General features: G+C 40.8%; 1 long non-coding RNA gene and 1 pseudogene across 1 annotated transcript in view; one reads left to right on the top strand and one right to left on the bottom strand.

The window, feature by feature from the left end:
- Positions 1-25,887, top strand: part of LOC132376816 (uncharacterized) — a 215,366-nt gene that overhangs the window by 138,224 nt on the left and 51,255 nt on the right. The window lies entirely within an intron of this gene.
- Positions 20,861-21,735, bottom strand: LOC132376802 (large ribosomal subunit protein eL6-like; annotated as a pseudogene).

The raw sequence follows: 25,887 nt of genomic DNA, 5'->3' as shown, positions 1-25,887 counted from the left end.
TAGTGTTCCCTGTGCTAAACAGTGGGTTCTCATTAGTTATCTATTTTATACATAGTAGTGTCTATATGTCAATCCCAATCTCCCAATTCGTCCCATCCCCCCTTCTCCCCTTGGTAACCATGTTTGTTCTCTACATATGTGACAGATAGACCATATCTTAAATCACAAATCAAACCATAAAATTTAAAATAATTGAAATTATGTTATTTTCTTGAACCATAACGGAATCAAGCTTGAAACAATAAAAAGACAACAGAAAAATCTCCAAATATTGGAAATTAAACAACACAGTTCTAAACAACCCATAGGTCAAAGAGGAAACCTCAAAAGAAATTTTAAAAACACATAGGATTGAATAAAAATGAAAACAACATATCAACATTTGTGGGATGCAGTGCTAAGAGGGAAATTTATACCACTAGATACTTATGTTAGAAAAGAGGAAAGATCTCAAATCAATAATCAAAGTTTCTACTTCAAGAAACTAGAAAAAGAAGATCAAAACAAATGCAAAGCAAATAGAATAAAATAATAAAGAGCATAAATAAATGAAATTAAAAACAGAAAAATGAATGAAACAGAAGTTAGTTATTGAAAAGAAATTAATAAAATTGATAAATCTCTAACAAGGTTGACAAAGATGAAAAAAAATACAAAAATCCCCAATAACAAGAGTGAAACAGAGGATATCACAACAGATCCTGTAGTTATTAGAAGGATAATAGGGCAATATTAAAAACAAGTTTATGCTCAGACATTCCAAACATAGAAGAAATCGACCGATTTCTCAAAAAACACAAGTTACCAAAACTCAGCCAAGATTAAATGGATAACCTAAATAGTCCTATAATTAATTTAAAAATTGAATTTGTAATTAAATAGCTACTGAAAAAGAAATCTCCAGGCCGAGACGGTCACATATCTGACAAACAACTTGTATCTAGAACAAAGAAAGAACTCAAAACTCAACATTAAAAAACCAAAGAATCCAATTAGAAAATGGGAAAACAACATGAATGGACATTTCTGAAAAGGATATACAGATGTTAAGCACATGAAAGATGTTCAACATCATCAGGCATTAGAGATGTAAATTAAGAACATGATATATCACTCTATACCTCTCAGAATGGCTAAAATAAAAAATAGTGATAACACCAAATGCTGGCAAGATTGTGGAAAAACTGGATCACTCATGCATTGCTGGTGGGAATTAAAATTATACAACCACTCTTGAGAATAGTTTGGCAGTTTCTTAAAAATAAAACATGCAATTACCATACAACATACTAATTGTGCTCTTGGGCATTTATCTCAGAGAAATGAAAACTATGTTCACTCAGAAACTTGGACAGGAATGTCCATTGAAGATTTATTAATAGCCCCAAACTAGAAACTACAGAAATGTCCTTCAATGGGTGAATGGTTAAACAAACTGTGGTAACATCTATACAGTGGAATAGTACTCAGCAATGAAAAGGAATGAACTACTGATATATACAACTTGGATAAACCTCAAGGAAATTATGCTGAATTTAAAAAAAAGCCAATTCCAAAAAGATACATACTATATTATTCCATTTATAAAACACTTGTCAAATAATAATTATAGAAATGGAGTGGTTGCCAGAGGTTGGTGGTGTTGATGTGGGGGGAAGGGGGCTGAATGTGGCTAAAAGGGGTAACACGAGGGAGTCTTGTGGTGATGGAACAGTTCTGTATCTTGACTGTGGTGGTGGTTACATGAAGCTACACATGTGATGAAATTGCATAGAGCACCATACACACACACAAATGTATAACTGGTGAAATCTGAATAAGCTCTATGGTTTGTATTATCAGTCTCCTGATTTTGATATTGCACTATAGAACAATAGTTTTGTAAGATGTTAACATATGGGAAGGCTGGGTGAAGGGTGCACAGGACCTGCCTGTATATTTCTTTGTGACTTCCTTTGAATCTATAATTATCTCAAAGTAAAAAGTTAAAAAAATGCCAATAATTCCCAAAGGGGTGACTTCTGTCTCAGATGGAAGAGTGTAGATTCTTCATTGGAGGGCAGAGCTGTGATGGTAGGTGGGGGAGAGAATATTGAAAATGGGCAAAAGATTTCCAAAGAAAAATTACAATATTTCCTGTTTATTTGGGGAGCCAGAGCCTACCAGGACATTATATTGACATAGTTTCTGGGTTGGGGTGTGGGAACAAAGCTTTGAAAGACATGGGATATGTTTAAAATTTTTATTTATTGAAAAAGTTATTTTTTTTAACAATTCAAATACAGAAAAGTAAGAAGAAGAAAATTAAAGTCTATGCGTATTCTCAGTATCCAGAATTATCCATTGTTAACAGATGGTATATTTGTTTCTTGTCTTCTTTTTTTTTCATTTTAAAGAAAAATCACTCTATTATTTTTCCAGGGAAGTTATATTTTGGGGATGAAGCAAGGAGATGTTTGAGAGAAATGAGAGGAAAGAAAGAGATAACAAAAGCCAAGATCCCTATTCTATCTTCTTAGTTTTTTGGGTTTTTTTTCTTTAGTTCGATCCCCTTTTTCTGCCTGACAAAGGGAGGATGAATTCCTTTAACTGCACTAAGTATTCAAGGGGATATTTTATGGCACCACAATGATCTGGTTTACTGCTAAAGAGCAGATGCCCCTGGCACAAAATTCAGTCAATAACTGAGTTTGGAAGCTCAGTAAAGACAGATAATTTTGAACAGGCATAGTATTTAGAAACGGTTAACCACTGGAGAGTGTGGAAATTGTTCATTATAAGCATAGGCTGGGAGGTTAATTTTCTGTTTTCTTACTGGCTATTTAGATATCTTCCACTCCAGCAATTTACTTTTTAATTTTCATAAAGTGAATCTATTACTGGATATCTGAACTGTTAGTAACTGAATATAGGGAAACAGAAAATATTGTATGTTCTTCGTGCAACATACTTTTCACCTGCAGTTGGGTGCAGGTCAACTTGGAGCAAAAGATTTGAGGATAGAAGTTTGATCTCTTTAACCTTTCATCCTGGCTTTATTAGAAACAGACTTGTTATCTATGATTAAAATATCAAAGAGTTATCTTGGAAAAGATGATTGAATTCTGGACAAGAAAATATCCTTTAGTGAGGAATGTTGGGGAGAACTGTGGATATACAGGGAATTTCAAGGACCAAAGGCACAAGACTGCAAATGTCAGCTTGACCTGGAAGGCCATATAGAGGCACACTTGTGCATCACAAATGGACCTCCTGGGGCAATAAGTACAAAGAATGGAATGTTTAAGACTGTGAAAAGAGATCTAAACACTGAGAGGACTGATGGGATTTTTTGGAACAGCTTGAGATAAAATTCACATACCATGCAATTCTCCCATTTATAGTGTACAGTCCGCTTTATTCACAGTTATGCAACCATCATCACAGTCAATTTTAGAACATTTTCACCACCCCCAAAAGAGACCCCATACCCTACTCCTCATCCCCCCCCCAGCCCTAGGCAACCACTAATCAATTTTTTGTCCCTATAGATTTACTTATCCTGGTCATTTCATACAGATGGAATCGTATAATATCTGGTCTTTTGCCATCAGCTTCTTTAACTTACACAATGTTTTCAAGGCTCATTCATCTTGTAGCATGTATCAGTACTCCAGTCCTTTTTATATTTCATTTAATATTTAATTTAATATTCCACTGTATGGGTATCCTACGTTGTGTTTAGCCATTCATCAGTTAAGGGATATTTGGGTTGTTTCCACCTTTTGGCTATTATGAATAATACTGCTATAAACATTCATGTACAACTTTCTGTGTGGACATATATTTTATTTTTCTTGGGTAGATACCTAGGAGTGGAATTGCTGAGTCATATGGTAACTATATGCTTGATCATTTGAGGAACTGACAGACTGTTTTATAAAGTGCACTATTGTATACTCTCTCCAGCAGTGTATGAGTTTTCAGAATTTTTGACATCCTTGCCAATACTTATTACTGTCCATACTTTTTATTATCACAATATTAGTAGATGTGAAGTGGTATCTCATTGTGATATTGATTTGCATTTTCTTGCTGATGCTGATCATCTTTTCATGTGCTCATTTGTCGTTTGTATAGCTTCTTTGGCAAAATGTCTATTCAGATCTTTTCCCAGTTTTTAAATTGGGTTGTCTTTTTTGTTATTGAATTGTAAGTGTTCTTTATATATTCTAGATTTAATCCTCTATCAGATATATGATTTGCAAATATTTTCTTCCATTCTGTGAATTGTCTTTTCACTTTCTTGATAGTACCCTTTGATGCACAAAGCTTTTAATTTTTAAGGCTAATTTATCTATTTTTCCTTTTGTTGCTCATGGCTTTGATGTCACATCTAAGAATTTACTGGCAAATCTGAGGTTGTGAAGATTTATCCCTGTGTTTTCTTCTTAGACTTTCATAGTTTTAGAACTTACATTTTGGTCTTTGATTCATTTAGAGTCAGTTTTTGTGTACGGTGTGAGGGAAGGGTCCAGCTTCATTCTTTTGCGCATGGCTATGTAGTTGTACCAGCACCATTTGTTGATTCCTGGTGGATTTTTTAAAAAATTTATTTTACTGAAGTATAGTTGCTTTACAATGTTGTGTTAATTTCTGCTGTACGGCAAAGTGATTCAGTTATACATATATACATTCTTTTTTACATTCTTTTCCATTATGGTTTATTACAGGATATTGAATATAGTTCCCTGTGCTATACAGTAGGACCTTGTTGTCTATCCATTCTTTATATTCTGGTGAACTTTTAATGGGTTGTACATCCTATTTTTCAATCCATGGTATTGGAAACCTTGATGACTGAGTCCATTCATTTTATAAAAGAGGCAAAACTGCTTGTGGAACAAACATGCCCTGCCTATATTTGGAGTCTTTTAACCTGCATGGTGCTTCAGGTGGGGCAGAAAGGCAAGACTATTGTGGCAGCCACTGAGGTGACTTGAAGTCTGGTTATGGATCAAGGTCCAGTCAGGCTCCTTGGAATGCTCCTGCTCTGGTGAGGAGATACCACCTGTGCATTGGATCTAGCCTGTGACCTGGGGGCCCTCGGCTTCAGGCTTCCTCATACAGCTGCTTTAGACCTGTTGGAGCTTACTGGGTGGTGGGAGGGGAGGCAGAGGGCACGCATTTCAGAACTGGTTTCTTTCCTTGAGACTGAGACATTTGATTTTCTTCCAGAGTTTTATGTTTCTTTCACTTTCTATGTTTTCTTGAATAATATCTTAGCCTCTTAAAACCAGATAGGAAACTAATGTTTTAGGATAAGATACCCAATAGGGAATTTGGGGAAATAACGTGGGAGGGGGAGCTGATGGAAAAAGCATTGAGGCTGGGTCCTCATCCTGCCACTGCCTTAGTTGGCAGTGTGACTTGCACCAGATAATAATGATAGGGACTGTATTAGTTTTCTAGGGCTGCCATATCAGAATATCACAGACTGGGTGGCTTAAATAACAGGAATTTATTTTCTCACAGTTCTGGAGGCTGGAAGTGTAAGATCAAGGTGTTGGCAGTGATGGTTTCTCCTGAGGCCTCTCTCCTTGGCTTACAGATGGCCACCTTATGCTGTGTCCTCACATGGTCTTTTCTCTGTGTGTGTGCTCCCTGGTGTCTTCTCCTCTTCCTATAAGGATACCAGTCATATTGGATTACAGTACACCCATATGACCTCATTTAACCTTTAAAAAAATTTGTACTGTTTTATTTTTTAAGCACTGTGATGCGAAGAATGAACTGAGGATACTATTTTTTTTTTTTTGGTGTTTATTAAAGCCAAATTAAAAAAAAATTTTTTTATTGGAGTATAGTTGATTTACAATGTTGTATTAGTTTCAGGTGTACAGCAAAGTGTGAATATATTATTTTTATTATAATTTTGCCCTGAATTTAAAAAAACCTACAAAAGCAGAAAGACTAGAAAAACCATCTCCTAGGTATCTATCACCTTGCCTCAAAAAGTATCAACTCATCAAAATCTGATTTCATTCCCATGCAATTAACCTGCAGCAGATTCCAGAGGGCACATAGTTTTATCTGTAAGTATTTAAAAAATATTTTTCCAGTTATTTTGAGATACTATTGATACATAACATGTGTAAGTTTAAGGTGTACAATGTGATGATTTTATACATGTATAAATTGTGAAAGGATTACCACAAAAGGTTAGTTAACACCTCTATCCCCTCACATAATTACCATTTTGTGTGTGTGTGTGGCGATAACTTTTATGAGCTGTTTTCTTAACGACTTTCAAGTACATAATGCAGTATTGTTAGTTATAGTCACCAAGCTGTACATTAGATCCGCAGAACTTATTTATCTTATAGCTGGAAATTTGTAACCTTTGACCAACATCTTCCTATTTCTACCCGCCTCCTCCCCAGCACCTAGCAACCACCATTCTACTCTCCATTTCTTTGAGTTTGGTTTTTTAGATTCCGCATGTGAGTGAGAATATACACTATTTGTCTTTCTCTGTCTAACTTATTTCACTTAGTATAATGCCCTCCAGGGCCTTTCATGTTTCCACAAAAGGCAGGATTTCCTTCTTTTTAATGGCTGAATAATATTCCATTGTCTATAATACCACATTTTCTTTACTCATTCATTCATTGATGGACACAAAGGTTGTTTCCATGTCTTGGCTATTGTGAGTAGTGCTGCCACGAACATGAGAGAGGATATACCTCTTCAAGATAGTGACTTCATTTCCTTCAGCTATATACACAGAAGAGGGATTGCTGGATCATATGGTAGCTCTAATTTTAATTTTTTGATGAGAACCTCCATACTATTCTCATTATTTAACCTTAATTACCTCTTTAAAAGCTCTATCTCCAATTACAGTCACATTGGGGGTTAGGGCTTCAACATGTAAATTTTCGGGGGGAAACGTTCAGTTCATAACAGTGATGATGATGATGATAATAATAAAATAGAGGGCAACATTTATTGAGTTGTTACATATCCCAGACAGTATTATAATTGCTGTCTATGGATTATCTCATTTCATTTTCACAACAACCTATGGAACAGGTACTATTATTATTATCTCCTTTTACAGAGGCACAAAAGCTGCCCAGAGCAAGACACCTAGTGAGTTATAGGGTTAGGGTTTTGATTTTAGAGTCCAAGCTCTTATCTCCTAAGCTATCCTAGCTCTAGACATCAGAGGTACTCATGTCATCCATGTGTACAATGGATTAGATATTGTTTAGGATCTTTTCCAGACCTAACATTCAAGATTGTATTGGACTACACATTGCTTTTTTAAATTGATTTTTATTGGAGTATAAGTTGCTTTACAGTGTTGTGTTAGTTTCTGCTGTACAGCAAAGTGAATCAGCTATACATATACATATATCCCCTCTTTTTTGGGTTTCCTTCCCATTTAGGTCACCACAGAGCATTGAGTAGAGTTCCCTGTGCCATACAGTAGGTTCTCATTAGGTTCTCTATTTTCTACATAGTATCAATAGTGTATGTATGTCAATCCTAATCTCCCAGTTCATCCTACCCCCCCTCCCTTTCCTCGTTGGTATCCATACATTTTAAACTACTTCTAAGGAAGGCCCAGTTTTAGGTGCTTTGGAAAATGATGAAAGGGGGCTGGTTTTACTCTAAACTTTTTTCTCTGTGCCAGTCCTTGTTTTCTTGCGTTATTGTTTATGACCAGATCCCTTGTTTATATCCTGGTCTGTTTTAGGGTGCTTGTGGCATTCTCCCTTGCCTCAGTTTTGTTTGGTTCCTTGTCTCATCACACAGAACAGTTCCTGAGGGGTTTGAGTCCTCCCTTGCTTGCAGGAAACAAGGAATCTGCCCTGCCTTTGAACTCAAGTCCCGGCTCCCAGTGACAGTGTGTCCATTGCCACCTGTCTGCCTATACCTCTGCCATTCACCTGCCTTAGGCCCCAGACTCCCCCCTCTCTTCTCAGACAGGGTGCTAGTTGATGATCTGCTTTCCTCCAGGAAGCCCGTGCAATGCCTGGCCCCCTGTTCTCCCTGACTTAGCTCATATTGGCAGCTGTGTGGCATTTAAGAGATGATGAAGGTAAACTTGGTACAATAGGGACAAAATACTTGGCTTTAAACCCACAGTACCCTGGGTCATTAAAATAATGGCATTACGGTTTTAACTTCCAGCTTGTTGCAAGGCTACATTTCAAGAGGAGTCTCAGTTGCCTGCCAGTTACTGCTTTTATGCCTTGGGATTTCTAGCAGCCTTCTATCACACGCTGGCATTTCAGATTCACTCAGTGCAATTAAAGAAATTGCATGACTGCTAGTTTCTCTTCTTTTTTTCTCCCTCAGATAAATTGTAGAGCTCAACTTGATTAAAACATTTATTAAGTGAGATTTAATAGATTCCAGTAATGCTGTGTGTGTGTTCGTGTGTGTGGGCACGTGTGCATGCACTCATTATCCATTTCTTCCATTTGTGCCAATAATGGCCATGTGCATATAGAGAGCTGTTCATGGAACTCACTTTATTCTGCAATTTACCAGCAATGTCAAATTAGGAGGTTTAATGGATTCCTACACAGAAATTCCTAGTGTGGTTGTATTAGCAGCAAGTTTCATTGAAAAGGGCTCTTTTTCTCTACTGGGATTTCAGTAAAGAGACAGTGTTTATTTTTTCAGTGGAAAATTGATTGTAACTAAGAGGCTACTTGGCTTGAAAGTGGGGAATTATCATATCATATGATTAAATGAAAGCTTACCTTGTTATAAGGTAACTAGACATATCCCAGTAGAATTGAGACAATGTTTGATTAAGCCAGATTTTCCTACTTTATATTCAAGGAACAAATTAAAGAATAATTGAGATCCTTTTCAGATCTTTTATAAGCTGCATATATAAAGCTTCAGCTCCAGGTGGCAAAGCAATTAGCTGATGAATAAAATCAACCCCACTGTCATTCGTCAGATGTTTAAATTCTATAAACCAGATAAATTAATGTGTTCCTTAAGCCAAATAAACGGTCATGCTCCCCATGTTACGACTCAATTCCTTGGGGGAAAGGTTGGAAGCATGTTCATAGAATGGCTAGGATCTACTTAATCAGAAAGGTTGAAATTAAGTTGCCCATTTGATTTTTTGAAATAATGTCCATCTGGTACCAAATCTATTTTCCAAGCAAAGTTGTTAGACACGATGGTTTGGTTTGTTTCAGTAAACTAAGGATAGGGCTGGACTCAGCGATGCACTCTCCTGATTGAAGACCTTTCTGTTTCCATGTATTGGGCAGGGAGGTTATTTATAAGCAACTGAAAGTGCTCTGGTTTCATTTATTCCTTGCTCCTGAGTATTAATGCAGAGAATTAGAACCTATGCTGCCTTTTATGCTTCCAGATTAATCTCTCAGAGATGAGTCTCCTGCATAAGTACAACTTACCCACCATCGAATGATCACATGGGGGCCTTTTCTGACATTGACATCTAGATAAGGTAGACTTAAGGTCCAGAGGACATTATTTTATTAGTTGATAATTGACTTTTGTTGGCCAGTTGTCCTGCTCTGCTACTGTCATTATAAGCATTGCTTTCAGGGCCTGCTCGCTGGTCTTTTACTCTTTGCCATCTGGTTTGCTTTGCATGGTGTCCGTAGCTGGATCACTGTGAATGTTACAACAGAGTGTGGTCCTGTGACCACGAGCATGAGAGTCACGTGGGAGCTTGTTGGAAATGCAGAATCTCAAGTCCCAATGACCTACTGAATCATAATCTGCACTTTGTCTGATTCATGCGACATGTAAGTTTGAGCAGCATTGTGTTAGAGAGGATCACCTCTTCAAATATAGGCAGGGTTGGAGTTATGAAGTGAAAGCATATGGTGAATGGGAATATCTAGTTTGTCGATTTTCTGAACCTTACAGTCTCTTTTCTTTTTTATATTTTATTCCCATTAGTCACTAGCACTTAAAAAAGAGGTTAACGAAAAAGAAGAGCTAGAACTCATTTATTATAATATTGATTATTGGAGTCTAGCATTCTTCAGGAACTGTAACAAAAATTGGCAATTATTTATAGAAATTGAATTTAGATCTTGCAGTCGTTACCAAGAGGACTCTGGATGAATTTTCTTGTTGAACTGCCAGCTAGCTATCTATTAAGTGCAAAATATTGGTCCCAATATGGCATAGTAGAGAGACAACTGGATTGGATGTTCAGGCACCAACTTATCATCTGATTATGGGCAAGCAGTTTCACTTTGAGCTTGATTTCCTTGTGTGTAAAATGAGGGATTTGGAAGCAGATGATTCCAGGGTCTCTTTAAGGTCTGAATGTTCATGATTTGATGTGACAATGTGGAAGTCTGAGTAAGATGTTCTGAATACATTAACTCAGAATTATTCCAGTGGCTGGAAACCAACCCCACACATAGATTCTCCTGATGCTGTTTGAGTAGTATTAACCCTAGCATTTGTTTTGCAGCCGTTTGGAAATTCTCTAATCATATGAGTTCCCAGGGATCAAGAGGCCAACATTTGGGTGTGATATAGGCGTCTGTGTGCGTGTGTGTGTGTGTGTGTGTGCGTACACATGTGCAGCCTATAGGGGCTCTATGAATATTCATGTTGCACAGGGGCTGGAGGGAATGAAGAAGCAGCATAAATATGTTTTAATGCGAGGAAGAATATGAAACTCATGAATAGCAGAATGAAGCAACGCTCAACACAATCTTTGCTGTAAAATGAAAATTTGATATTTTCCCAATCCCTGGTGTGTTGTATTCTGTTATTGTTTTTTTTTTTAAATGATAATCTATCTTCTTTCTCTCTTCCTTCTTCAACCTGTTTTTTTCTGGTTTTCATTTTTCATTTGGAGGTTTACTTTGGGTTGTACGTGAATGCTAAAGAAGTTGGGGTGATTATTTTTCGTTGTAAACTGCTTCAAGATTTGAAGAAGCATTACTAGGAGAAAATTAGTTGCTTAAAGAAAAGCCTTCCGTGTTCTCTTGTATTCAGAGGGCAGTCCTGTCCAAAAACTGCGTTGGGGGAGAGATGACCTGTAGGCTTCTTCTCATTGGGGAATTGATTTGCTCATTGATTCTTTTGAAGTTTTCTTTCTTCCTTTCTTTTTTCTTAACACAAGACTGGATTAATTGCCTACTATGTGCTTGAAACTGGAGATAGAGAGAGGAATAATTCGCCATCACAGCCCTTAAGGGCTCATATCTTGCAGAGGAACACATGGTCTGTAATTTCCATATCCACTGATAGCTCTCACTCTGAATTTTATTGTAATGTGAGCATATAAGAAAAGTCATAATGGTTATTTGAGAGCAATTTCATTTTCTGGTTACACAGTGTTTACTCAAATTCATGTAGGGGTGTGTGTGTGTGTGTGTGTGTGTGTGTGTGTGTGTGTGTTTTGAAGGCTTTGAGTAACAGCTTAAGTGATATTAATAAAGTAGATTTCTTGTCTCCAGAGGAAGGCAGATTCTCAGTGCAAAGTATGATGTATTCGGGTAAGTGGGTTTATGTCTTAAATTAAATATGTTAAAATATATCCAGGGATCTTTAAGGGCACTGCCTTACTGGGAATCTTCTGGCTCTTAAAATTGATCTTTGCAGTTTCTTGTTTTATAATTCTGAAGAGATAAATATTCTTTCTTCAAGTTTCACAGGCACAAGACTGTGCTTGTTGAATGCAAAAGTGTGCCAGTCCTAGCGGAAAGGTTCTTATGCTTCGACGAGCAAAACCATCACCTGGGGAGCCATTTCACAATGCAGATTCCCACGCTGGCTGCTTCACACCTCACATTCCGATATGGTAGGCATGAGATGGGGCCTAGTACCCTGCATTTAAACCAGCTCCCCTAAACAGGTGATTCTGTTTAGGTGGTTTGAAACCATGCTGGAGAACACAGGCATACCATTTCTCCATTGGGATCATATCTAGGCATAAGCCCATATACTGTATGCTTTGAAAGTGTTTTGAAATCCGTGATTGAAAGACTGATATGCAAAGGCATTAGTTTCATGACCTGACAAATGGATAAAGACTCATGAGGCCATATTACACGATGCTCAAGAACTTAGGCTCTGTAGTCAGACTGCCTAAGTTTTCATTTCCATTCCTGTGGCTGCTGGAAGCAAGCCACTTAACTTCTCTAAGCCTCAGTTTCCTCAATTATAAGACAGGGGTGGGCTTCCCTGGTGGCGCAGTGGTTGAGAACCTGCCTGCCGATGCAGGGGACAAGGGTTCGAGCCCTGGTCTGGGAAGATCCCACATGCCACGGAGCAACTAGGCCCGTGAGCCACAGCTACTGAGCCTGCGCGTCTGGAGCCTGTGCTCCGCAACAAGAGAGGCCGCGACAGTGAGAGGCCCGCGCACCGCGATGAAGAGTGGCCCCTCTCGCCACAATTGGAGAAAGCCCTCGCACAGAAACGAAGACCCAACACAGCCAAGAATGAATAAATAAATAAATAATAATTAAAAAAAAAAAAAAAAAAAAAAAAAGACAGGGGTAATAATAATTATTAGTAATAATACCAATCTAATCAGATTGTTGTGAAGATTAAATGAAATAATGTATATGAAATGCTTAGCACAGCGCCTGCAACAGAGTAAGTGGTCAATAAATTTTGGCTGCTATATTTTTGTAACAGCATAACAAAAATTACAGTAAATAGGATTGCATCCTTTTCCTTTCTTTTTAGGAAGCTGTGAGCACTTTGCAGAGTACCAAGTTAATCAGCACAGAATCCCCAGGAAATGGTTGAGGATTCTCTAGTCACTTTACAGTGGCCCCTTTGAACTGCTTATGTCATTTTCATGTTAAATCTGGTTAGTAGTGGCTTTGCCTCATTGCTTGGGTCTCTAGGCCTCTTCCAAGCCCTGCCACGCAGACTGATTTCACACAGAGATAAGTACAGGGTGTATCTTCCTCTTTCAGGGAGTGCACACATTTTCTTTCGATGTGATTGTCACTTACTTGATAAACTGGAACAGGTAATCTCTGTCGAACAGGATAAATGCAATTGACAGTCATGGTTTGGAGAGAATGGTTGGTGTGCTCTCAGGTCCCTGACTGCAGGGATGGGAGGATTTGTGGGATGAATGGCTGCACCTTCCTCAGAGACACTGGGCTTTTCGACTTTGAGTCTCTGGATGCTCAAGTATTTCTCTAGGGAGTGGGGGATACTCAAATACTCATTGAAATTGAAAGCTTGAGATGGGCCTGATTTAAGATGACCTGTTTCCCAGTGCTTTGCAAAATGCCGGTCTAGGTTGGGTTTTTGGTTTCCTTGCTGATTGAAATAAAATTTTATCAGAATCATAAGAAATGATGCACAGATATTGTTATTTCTGTCTCTCCTCCGCTGATCCTCAAACGGCTACACACTGGAAACACCTGAACTCTGTTCAACTCCCGGAGTTCTGGTTTAATTGGTCAGGGGTTTGACCTCGAGACTGGGAATTTAGAAAGCTCCTCAGGTGATTCTAATGTTCAGCCAAGCTTGAGCACCTCAGCTTTACAGGATAATTCTACATGTTCTCATCTTTGGCTTTTTATATGCACATTCCCTGAGATGTCAATTCATCTTCCCAGCTTTTCCCGCATACTTTATGAATTTTTGGAAATAAAGAGACCTTCAGAATTACCCTAGACCAGTGGCTCTAAACCAGGGTTGATTTTGTCCCTCATGGAATGTCTGGCAATCTCTGGAGACATTTTTGACTCACAACTGGGGCATGAGTGAGCCTGTGCTATTGGCATCTGATGGGTAGAGGCCAGGGACTCTGCTAAACATCCTACAACACACAGGATGCTGCTTCCCCTTCCCCCCAACAGAGAAGTATCCTGCCCAGGATGTTAATAGTGTCAACATTGAGAAACTCTGCCTTAAACTTGATCTCTCTCATTTTACCAATGGGAACATAGATGATATCTTGATTTGCCCAAGGATTCATGCATAATTACTGGCAGAATAAAATTCCTCACAATTGTAGCATTACAGTGGAACCCCTGCCCTTATGCTCTCCCCTCCCTTTTAACCTACCGCCCTAGGGAAATTTGTTATTCATCTTGTTTCCTTTTCCCTCTCAAATATCCCCGGGCTCTCAATGGTGGTGACATGTTTCCTGTATTATAGTTATTTCAAATTTCTTAAATTTAAAAAAAAAAAAAAAAGGACGTAGGATAAATTGCATAGGCTCAATAAGCATCTTTTTTCTTTCTTTTTTTTTTTCCTCTTGGAGGGAATAATAACAACTTGGTGCTGGGCCTGGGTTGCTTTGTTCTGAAAGCAGCTCTGATTGGGAGTTACATAAATCTATGATTAATTTAAAAAAAGGCCAAATGAGGTAACTGTCACTTCATAAAACTGGTTTGGTGAACAAAATGTTTCTAACTTAGGCACCCACAAAATGAAATTATACAACGGCTTCTTGGTGACGAGAAGGACGGCAGAGTCTCTCCAGCCCTCCTTCAAAGCAGGGTTCGTGTGCACGTGCCCGCACACGTGACTCGGCGTGTGGCTGTGCACCTGACTGTGACCCTGCACGTGCCTGTGAGCGTGTCGGTGCGTGCGCCCGTGCACGTCACTGCGTACCCCGTGCACGTCACTGCGTGCCCGTGCACGTCACTGCGTGTTGCGGGATGCCGGGGCGCAGTCTCTTAGCTCCAGAACTGCTTGGAGAGAGTTTAGGAAGGTGATGGGGACTTTGAATTCGGAACCTGTGAGTACACCTTCCTTTACTTGCATATTCCCTCAGTACCACCCCCCCTCCCCGCCATCTTCACCTCAGCTAAAGTAATTAACTGTGGTTATTTCTGAAAGGTAGGATTTGGGATTATGCATGTGTAAAGTATATTTCTTTTTTACTTCTTTATTCTCTCTACTTTTTCTGTGAATGCGTTTCTGTAATAAAAATGAAATCTTTTAATCAAATACTATAACTGCAGAATCACTTGGGAGCTTCTGAACAAAACCCTCGGGCGCCATCCGCAGAGACTGCGATTCGGTTGGTTTGGGGTGGGGTCCAGGAAAGGATGTCTGAGTTGCCCCAGGCGGTTCTTCTGTGCGGCTAGATTGGAGACCCTGGGTCTAGGAGAGAGGTTCTCAGCCCTGTCTGCAGAGCTGCAGAAAGCACCCATACCTGCCTGGGTGCACCTGCAGAGGTTCCGATTGAGTTGGTCTGGAGCTGGGCCTGGGCTTTGGCAGTATTAAGAGTTCCCCAGGTGATTCAGGTATTGGAAGGGCTGCCTGGTATCCCTAAGGATTTTGTTTTGGGGGGGGGGGCGTGCATCTTATTTTTGCTCTCTTACCAAGCTTCCCCTGTCAACTGAGAGTTAATGATATGGCTCTAAACTTTGATCACAGCACTAGGAACAAGGGTCCATCCCCTTTGGGGGGCAGTAACAGTCAAAGGGCAACACTAATTATAAAGATAGATTGTATTTTTCATTGTTGAGAAAAGGATGAGCTTGAAGGAGATTTTACTTATTAAAACTGATTTACCTTCATAAACTACCCTAAGAAGATTCATAAGGAGTAAGGAGATGCCTCTGGGGTGCAAACAGGCCTATGCAGTAGGTACTAACAAATGTTTTTAGTCTCCAAATACTTTTGCTTCTCTTTCCTTTTGCTCCCCCCCGCCCCCCGCCTTTTTTTTTTTAAGGAAGGGAGGGTCTCCTTCCCGTTGTATCTTAACAGACTCTTCTGTGATGATGCCCAGGTTGAATTCGGGACTTTCTTTTGTTAGAGCAGCCGTGCAGCTTTTTAGGCTTATGAAAGATATGGAGTGGGGCTTCCCTGGTGGCGCAGTGGTTGAGAATCTGCCTGCCAATGCAGGGGACACGGGTTCGAGCCCTGGTCTGGGAGGATCCCACATGCCGCGGAGCAACTAGGCCCGTGCGCCACAGCTACTGAGCATGCGCGTCTGGAGCCTGTGCTCCGCAACAAGAGAGGCCGCGATAGTGAGAGGCCCGCGCACCGCGATGAAGAGTGGCCCCCGCTTGCCGCAACTGGAGAGAGCCCTCGCACAGAAACGAAGACCCAACACAGCCATAAATAAATAAATAAATTAATTAATTAAAAAAAAAAAGGTGACCACTTTAAAAAAAAAAAAAAAAGATATGAGTGACTGCCCCTGGTGCCTCGACCTAGGGCCTTCGTGGAGTCGTGAGATGCCGAGTTCTCCAGTGTGATGGGCCCTCGGAAGGGTCTCGGGCCGGGTTGACAGAGGGGGGGCTCATAACAGCGAGGCAGGCCCCGGCGGGTCTGAAAAGCGGTCCAGTCACAGCCGTTTCTGGCTTCCTGCTTCTCCACAGGAGCCACTTGGGAGCAGTATGGCCTTGCCTATGATGGAGGCTCAGGGAACCTTCCCGGAACTGACCAGCGCAGCCCGGAGCCTGGAGCCCGTGGCTGATGACAAGTGAAATAGTTCACAGAATATAAATCTGTCAACTTGCAAATGCTCCTTTGGTGAGAAATCAGACAGTGGGTAAGAAGTGGGCAGAATCCTTGCCCCAGTAAATGAAAGTAAAGGACGGGAGCCCCTGCTCTTTGTTCTGTGATTCGATAGTACAAAGTTTGTGGGAAAGAAGATTCTCTGCTTATGGTGGGTCCTTAATGGGCTCCTGAATGGGAGGCACTGGTGCCTCTCTTTATCTCACTGACAAAAGAGACAAAACAGAGAAGCTATCACTGGCCTGATGTGATATCCCACCATGCGGCAGCTTCCAGGTTGAAAGCTCTTCTGACACAAGTCAAACAGAGGAACATATGACTCAGGGCCTTGCAATCTTGCTTTCATAAGAAACAGTATGAACTTTTCAATCTTATGTGTTTGTTCTAGGTCTTTGAATTAGATTCTTTACCATGGATATGTCTCGCCGCCAAGGAGATCACATTTGAAGTATTATTTTACAAATTATGAAGTGTGTGTGTGTGTGTGTGTGTGTGATTAGCATTGTATTTCCATTTTCTGGCTTGCTCTATATTGTCATGCTTCCAGAATCTGTTTAGAAAGGGAGAGAACGAAGGGCATACAGGGAGTTGGGGGTGGAGGTCTAGGGAGCATATGGGCAGAGGTGCAGGAAAGAGAGAGAAGTTGGGCTGACTAGAGGGTTCCCCAGATTGCCAAGGTCACAGGGCAACAGGAATTAAGTGTGAACCTCTGAACTTGGTTTGTTGGCTGGCTGTGAGCGCTCTCTCAGCTCATTCCTTTTCCAGGTATTACTCAATCCCATTGCAGTCATCAGTTCCTTGCTGAGAATAAACCCAACTCTGGAGGGAGGGCAGGGGGAGGAGTTGTCAGATGGGAGAACTAACAGATCCCACTGGCAGCTTTTTAGCCTCTCCCTAAAAGCTAGGACCACCTGACTGCCAGCTCTACTGTTGTGCACCTGGGGTTGATTCCAGAGGTTGTGAGATGCACTCAGAAGAGAGGGCACCTGGAGATCTTGTGCTCACAGCCAGCCGGGACAAAGCACGTGGGCCTGCCGGTTTTTCCTGCTGTTCCTCCCTCTGGAGGTCAAAACTAGCCAGTCCAGCTGAACCAAGTGAGATATTTCCTTCTCTCTTGGGAGCTTCCCACACCCCAGGCTAGAAGAGGCTAGAAGAGGCTCCATTTGGCTTTGGGGGGTGATCTGGTGTCTCTCTTGTTACTGGAATTCTGAGGGATTCTAGATTCTCTGGAGCCAAATGGAGGTTTCTATGCATCCTCTATCTGAATTTAGCCTAAAAGTCAGCAAGCCATCACCACAGCTGTTTCTCCGGTTATATCCTCAGTGAACCATGGAAGCAAACAAACTTCGATTCCATGACTATGACTAATAAAGTCAAAAGTCAACTAGACATCAGACCTGTAAGAAAGTGTTTCATCATAGGGGCAAAATTCAGGGCTGCCGTGTCAAAGTTTTAGGGGCTATACAAAAATAATGAAATAGGAGCTGGTTCTGGGAACATACAAATAGCCTATTATATATTATGACATGGAAAGTTCTTCAGGTAAACAGATGTAAGCCATCAGGACTGGCATAATTACTTTGTAAATTGCTTGATATAGCAGCACTTGTGGAGACCCCATACTTGAGCACAGGGGTCTTTATTCTTGTTTGGCTGTGATAATGAAGGCCATAATGAACATGTAGGGCACTGTGATAAATGCATTAGATATATTTTCTCATTTAATCCTCACAACAACTTTATGAGGTAGGTATTATTACCTCTCTGTTGTGCAATGAGAATGCTTGAAGAGGTTGAGTCGTGTGTAGGCTCACTTGGATGGTAGGTGGAGGAGCTTCTCTGTAGCTTGTGTTCTTTTATAGTCCCCCTCCCCCTTTAGAGGTTCTTTGGGGGATACTCCAGGGTGTTGACCCTCATAGATTTTCCTAATATGGGTTAGTAGGTGTGAGAGTAAAATCCTCCTCTTCATTTAGATTAATTGTGCCAACAAATTAATTGTGAGACCATAAGGCTGAGAGACTAGCTCTCCAACAGGGTGCTAAGTGAAATGAAAAACTGCTTCTTGCCTTCATTCTAATTGCTTTAAATAGCAGTGTTGGATCTTCAAGTAGGGCTCCTAGTTGTAGGTTTGGACCAACTTCCTCTTGAAAGAAAGGAAGTTGAGAAATCTACAATTCCTAGGTAGAAGAACGAACAGAACATCCCCTGTCCTCTGACAGTCAAAAAAACCCAACCTAACAAAACTGTAGTAGGATTCCCTCATTTTGTAGGGGGATGTTTTAAGGACTGTTTCTCTGTTTATTTTGCAAACCAAGGGGAGCTTCACCTGGTGTTTGGGTAACAAGATCCACAGTGGTGCTGTCTCTGAAAGAACAGACTCGGTGTCAGGGAAGCTTGGAGGCTGAGTGTAGGGAACAGCACAGTGCACCGGAAGAGCTGGCTCTAGTTCTGGCACCAGTAAGTCCTGTGACTTGAACCAGCCCCTTCAGCTTTCCTCAGCTTGCCTAACTGGTTTGATTTGGGATGGCAGTAAGACTGCGTGCTATGCTCACTTCGATGATCATAGATGTTCCTGGGGGACATGTCAAATAACGGAGGTCAACCTATAACTCTTATTTTGTGTGACTCGTTTGTTCATTGTAAACACTTGGTTCATACTTCCTGCATGCCAGGTACTGTGTTTTAACTCAATTTTTACAACAATCCAGTGAGGGAGATATTATTCTTACCTTGATTTTGCAGATGAGGAAATAGGAGCACATGGAAGTTGATTTGTTCAAGGTCACCCACAAATATGGGGTATGTGGTAGAGTCAGGCTTGAACCCAGGGCGTCATAACCTGAATTGTGTGTTTTTAACAACTGTGCTATGGTCCTTCTCCATCTGACCTCCTCCGAAGTATACTCAGTTTTGACATGGCTCTTTTTTTGGGGGGTGGTGTTCTTGTCTTTCTGAATAAAGAGGTTGTATATTGGGAGCCTAAGGGAGGCTAGAACTAGAGCTTAGTTGTTGTAAGACCCTGTGGCCTTCAGATTTCAGAGTCCTGCCTGAGGAAGATCTGGAGAGGTTTGAGGACTTCTGGTGTTTTCTTCTCATTATACATTCTAGATGCACTACTTTTTCCCTTCTAAAGAATATGATATTAAATCCCAATGTTATTATTTTTGTTAATTGTAAAATTACGGTGCAGTAATTTGTAACATTCATTTGTATCATCAGTATCTATCTGTGGCCTATTGCTGGGTTCTTGCCTTGACAACAGCAATTATTGACATGCCTTTCAATGTCCAGCAGAATGTGGGCACATAATAATCAGCACTCATCACAAATCTATTCATTTTATTTGTTTTTATTAATTTTTTCTTATTACAACAACACGTGTTCAGTGAGGAGCAAATAGATAATACCAAAATGCCAAAAGAAGAAAGAGAAAATCTTCCAGAATCGTACCATTCTGTGATAGCTATACCAAAGCAATATCTATAGATTTTTGCTCATAAAAGGCTGTATTCAATAATTTTATACCTAGCCAGGTTGTCGTTCATGTGTGAAAACAACAATTATATTCTCTGGTAGACAAAGCTTCAGAAATTTTCTGTGATATTGGTTCTCTTGGGCAAGTTTTTACTTATTCGTCTCTTTTGAAAAAGTGCATGAAGATAAATTCCAGATGACCAAGAGATGGTTGATGGTGCAGTGAGTGATCAAAAAAACAGAGTATGAAAAAGGCCAGGGGCAAACACTTAAACCAGTCAGTGTACATCTGTTTGTATACCTAGATAGTTATAAATAATAATTAGGGATTACGTATAAAATCTGTAATTGGATTTTTGTTTACAAACTGAAAGCAAATGTAAAAAATAATTCTTAGAAGATACATAATACAGTAGTAATTATGTGGTAATCTGTACCTATAGCTCCAGATTGTATCATCAAAGTCTGAGAAGGAAATTCTGGGAATGGGTAGGGGAGAAGGAGTAGGAGGTAACGGGATGAGGAGAAGTGGGAGGAATTCAAGGCATTTGACTTGGATAATGTGAACCCTTTGTATTTGTATACCCTGAAAAATAAAATATTATACAAGGATTTTGAAAAATATTTAAATTAGTCAAGTGAGGATTATTATCATTTTAAGTAATAACAGTCCTTTAAAAATTTAAGTAACTTCGTGGCTTTTTAGGCAACTATACAATTTGTGCATTTTGTTTTTGAACCCAGTTCTCTCTGAGCTTGTTCTGCTGCTAAGCCCAGTTTACTGTGTGTTTCTCAAAGTAACCTTGATGAAGAGAAGCATACTGCCCTGTCTGCTTATGTCTGGGGTCTGACTGCCCAACTGGTACTAGAGATTAAAAGACAATTTTTTTCTTTTTTTTTTTTTTTTTTTAAATGGACCGAATTATTTAATTAGGTTCTTTGTAAGAAGTTTAGAACACTACTTTGTGAGGATAAATTGCGTTTGTAAGAGCAGACACAGAGCGGAGGTAGCCCTGGAGCTGAGGAACAGCTTTGATTCTTCGCAGAATTTGTGAGTCCACAGCTTTCTGATGAACCTTGCGCTGCTCTGTAATCTCATATTTCTCTCTCTCTGTGTCGAAGATCGCACCTTCCTGGTGCCTGGGCTTACGCAGTTTCTTCTTGAAGTAAGCATCAGTGAGATGTTCTGGGATTTTCACACCACTGATATATATTTTGGTGGAAGTGGCAATGACAGATTTCTGGTGTGTTCTCTGCAGAGGAACTCGATTGAGGGACAGAGGCCCAGTCGCAAGTAGCAAGCCACTGCTCAGCTGCTGCAGGAAAATGACCCTCTTGCCTCTGTGGCGCCCAGTGAGGATAATCAGAATGGTCCCATGAGTGATGCTAGCGCGCAGTTTTCTCACATGCTTACTGAAGGGTTTTCTTGCCGTGACTCAACAGCTTTCGAGGCACGTCTTCGGTAGGATCATACCTAGGCATTTTGCGAAGATTAACCACCCAGGTACTACCGTTCTTGTCACCACCAGCTGGTTTTGTGACAGTAGCAAGAACCTTCACCTTCTTTTTCTTTTCAACCTTGGATTTAGCTGCTGAATACTTCCTCTTGTACAAGGCCTTTCTGGAATACATAGCCGGTCGGGAATATCTGCCAGTTCCTCTGACCAGGACAGGGTTTCGGCTGCAGTGGGGCTTCCCCTTCTTAATCTGCTTCACCTTTTTAACCTTGCCACCAGCATCAGCCTTCTTGGCTTCAGGTTTTTTCTCCTTAGTATCCTTCTCAGCCTTTTCACCCGCCATCTTGCAAGATGGGAAAGAGAGCAAAAGACAATTTTTTTCCTGTGTTTTTTTCTGAAATTTGTAGACATCAAGTTGAAGCTAGAATTCTGCATGTGTGTACATCTCCTTTCAAGGAAATAAACTAAACAGATTGGAATTTACCAAAAGATGTTCTCTAATTCTAATTGAATTTATACTTTAATAATTCTTGAATATTGTTTTCTCACAACTTGAGGCGCACTGACACTGAACACAGCTTCTTTTGGAAGTGTTGGTGTTGCAATTTGCTAATATCCTGTGTGTGTGTGTGTGTGTGTGTGTGGCGGGGGTGCAAGGAGGGCCAGGAAGGATTCACGAATCAGATGTTCAGATGAGGACGGATAAGAATCCCTCCACTAGTAGGCTAGTTGCAGGAAGGCTAACCAGCACTTCAGCAAGGAAATTAGCAACCTTTCTCCTGGCCTGACTGCTGCTTCTCCTGGTGGTGGCAAGGTTTTCAAGCCTCATTACTGGAAAGTTCATCCTGTTAGATTCCCACTTAGAGTAGGAGGATGTGTTTGGAAATAGCTCAGACTCTTTGGCCATTCTGACATAGACAATGCCATTCCAAGTGTTGATCAAGGAGTTTTATTTATAGTTTCATCAAAAAATGTGAAAAATAATAACTGATTAAGAAGTAACCACATGTGCATACTACTGGATTAGATTTAGCAGATTTAACCTTGGCTGAATAATGAAGTGAGGTTGGCATGAGTTTTAGGGTCGAAACAGAAGAAACAAAACCAGTGATGGGCACAGGCTTGAAATATATACACTAGCCAGGTTACGCTACATTGATAAATAAACCCAGAAATGTCAGGGAGTTAAGGCAGAAAAGGCTTATTTCTTGCTTTCATAAAGTCCAGTGTTGGGTCGGCGAGGCTCTGGGCAGCATTCCCTGTGTCTGGTTAGGCTGCCATCTCAACAGGTGGCTTCCAGCGTTGCCAAGGCAGAGGACTGGAGACCCGTTCTTTATTTGGTGTCCCAGAGGAGACAGAAGCACATTTCACTGGCCTGCCTAGTCACGTGGCCCCACCTAACTGTGAGGGAACTGTGGAGTGCAGACCTGTGTGTGCAGGAAGGAGAGCAAGACTGGGTGTGGGTGAGCACTGCATGCTTTTACTACGCAGAGGAGGCTGTGCGTGTGGCCGGAGTGGAATCCAAGCGGTGGCTAGAGTCTGATGGTACAGATACTCAGCAGGGGATGCAGAAGTCCTGGGAAACCAAGTATGGGCTACCACTTTCTTCTTTGCAGCAGTGACAGCCTGCATGGCCCTGGGATCACCTGCACACAGGGAGAGGGTGCTGTCCCCCACCGCCAGCTTCTGGCTGTGGGTCAACTTCAACTTGGATTGATATGTGTTGAACCTAATAAGATCTTAATAATTTTTTATTAAATGAATCACCCTCTCCCGATACCTTCCTTGGCTACTGGCCCTGCCTTAGAAGGACAGTCTACTATTCAGGTCTGTGTTCCTTCTCCAGTCTGGCCCATCTCCCTAATGTCCTGACATCCTCCCAACCTTGCCGTGGTGATCCTGGTTCTGGGCTGTGACTCTGTCCATGACACCCATAGCTGCCTGGCATGGGTGGTGAGGGTGTAGTGAGACCTTAACAGCATGTGTCTCTCCCAACCTGCTCTACTTTACAGAATGCTGATACAGGGCCCCTGTCAGCAGAGGGGGCCTCATCCTTCCTCCCTGGTGAACTCCTGCCGCTTCTCCACATAGTTTGCTGGTTGAGAGTCGTTTCAGGAGATAGAATGCCTGGGTCCAAACCTTGCCTCCATCACTAGTAAACAGCGAGACCCTGAGCAAGTGACTCAACCTCTCTGTGCTTCAGTTTCTCGTCTGTTGGTATAATAATAATAATACCTAGCTTTAGAGTAGTGCTGATTAAGTGAGTTAATACGTGAAAAGCACTTAGAACAGTGCTGGGTGAGTGGAAAATGATTAAAGAACCTTAGCCATTGTCACCCTCCTTCAAGACTCAGCTCAAACGTCCCTGAAACTTTCCTGATCTTGCTTCTTTTCGGGGTTCCTTCAGCCCTCTGCTAATACCATTTATCATGTTATATTGTAATCATTAACGTGCCCATTTTTCTCTCCTGCAAGCCTGTGATCACTGAAGTGCAGCACACTGCCCAGCATTTACCCTAGTCCTTGACAGAGTATCTGATGTGCAGAAGACATTCACGAGTGTTTTCCGAATAGATCCAGGGTGACAGAAATTGCTGGGATTCACCAGTGTCCAGTTCTCCTCTCTTTCCTGAGTACAAAGAAAGCTACATTTCCCAGATCCCTATGCATCTAGAGGAATCATGTAACTGAGTTCTGCACAATCTTCCATGAGCCTGCTCTCTGCTCCCGTCCAGTTGGTTTGAAGATGGTAGAATCGGAGGATAGAAAGAGCCCAGATGCTGGAGTCACCATTTGCAAAAGAGGGACCTGGACTTTTGAAATTGTGTCTGGCTTCTGAAATCTGATCCTGTTTGTTACAGCAGCTGGTGTACTTACTGGCTGATAAAACTAGGATCTGGGCACACCAAAAATTTTCATATAGACATCATGGCATGATATGACTCAGTCTGCTGACAAAGGCAGCTGAGCCCAGAACAGCATTTTGAACCAGCCCGTGTATGAAAAGCAGAAATGTACAGCAGCAGCTGAACGCATGGGAAGATTGGGAGGGATGAAACGACAGAGAGGGGGTGAAGGGGGGAGCAGGCAGCCTGCCCACCCTCTCCTCAGCAGGGGGCCAGTTTTGGGGTCAAATGTGGGTTTCTCTGAACTTCTGGTTACCTGTAACCTTCCTTTCTTCACTTGTGAGCAGCCACTGAGTATGATTCTCCTCTTCCTGGAAAGTTACTTAGAGAAAAAGCTGACCTTCCTTTCTCTACACAAAGCATCATCCTTAGAAACAATTACAGTTCTTTTCAGAGTTTTGGTTCCTTCTTAGGTACCTATTGTCCTAATAAATGGAACTGCTTGGAACACAAAAGCATTTATTTCCTCTTTCAGCTAATTTAATTTTTATAGCCCCGGTGAAAAAAATATTTTATGTTTTTACTTGTCTAATGCGATTTTAAGATAGTTTATTCTTGGATTCAGTTTTGTTTTCATTTTCTAGAAAATCAATTTAATTCACAGAATGTTCAATCATTTAATGGCTTTCCTTGCACATGGTTAATGCTTAAGCATTTGATCAGATATTCCTCTTAGCAGTATCGTTACAAGGCTCAACCAGAGAAGGTGTTAGATGGGAAAATCGTCTACATTTGGCAAAGCCTCTTTCATCCTGACTAATTGACATGGCAAATCAGTCTGAATTGGTGAAGTTGAATTGCGGACTATTTCTCAAAGAGATTCCTGTATAATTTCAAGTTGCTCCAATTAAATTTACACAAGTGAGGCTAACAAAGGCTTTTCGGTTATTTCCTTCTTTTAGCTTTCTGGTACTTGGTATGTATTTCTATATCTATCTTGTGAACTTCTCTTGGGTTCCTGAAAACTCTTTGCCCTCAAGTCTTAAACATTCTCTTTGCACGTTTGTTTATTGTGTTATGTAGTAGGACTATTAGCAAAAGTAAATGTCAGGCTGGTCCCTGTCTGTATAATTATAATTTCAGAATTAAAGGCTTTTATTTTTAAAGTTAGGTGGCAATTCACCATTGGGAAGAATTTTCTTAATTTCCTTCTTGGGCATGTTTTCAATACTGTAACGAAAGGATTTGAGATCAAATTGTAGGTCTTTTTTGTTTGTTTGTTTTTGGAAAGGAAAACTGGCTTTTCTGGAGACAGTCCTTTGCTGGAAAGCAGATTCAGCAATGGCTGGAATATAAGACTTGGCTCTTCAGTCTCAAGACACTGGTTCTTCAGGTTGAGGGCACTGCTGTGATACAGCACAGAGGAGGCATATTCTGGAAGGTCAGGATTTCTCTGAAGTGAATTTTAAGGTTCAAAGTATGTATCTGACTGTATCTGACCACAGAGTAAATGGTGGTCAGGTACAATGGAATATGCCACTCTTGACCTTTTCTTCTTTATGTTACAGTGTTTACCCTCAGATTGGTTCTCAGTTGCCCATGGTGAAAAATGTAAGCCTTGAGAAACTTTATGGTGGGCTCATAGATTA

Source organism: Balaenoptera ricei, chromosome 13 (genome assembly GCF_028023285.1).
Source record: "Balaenoptera ricei isolate mBalRic1 chromosome 13, mBalRic1.hap2, whole genome shotgun sequence".
Lineage (NCBI taxonomy): Eukaryota > Metazoa > Chordata > Mammalia > Artiodactyla > Balaenopteridae > Balaenoptera > Balaenoptera ricei.
This window is presented reverse-complemented; position numbering and strand designations above follow the sequence as displayed.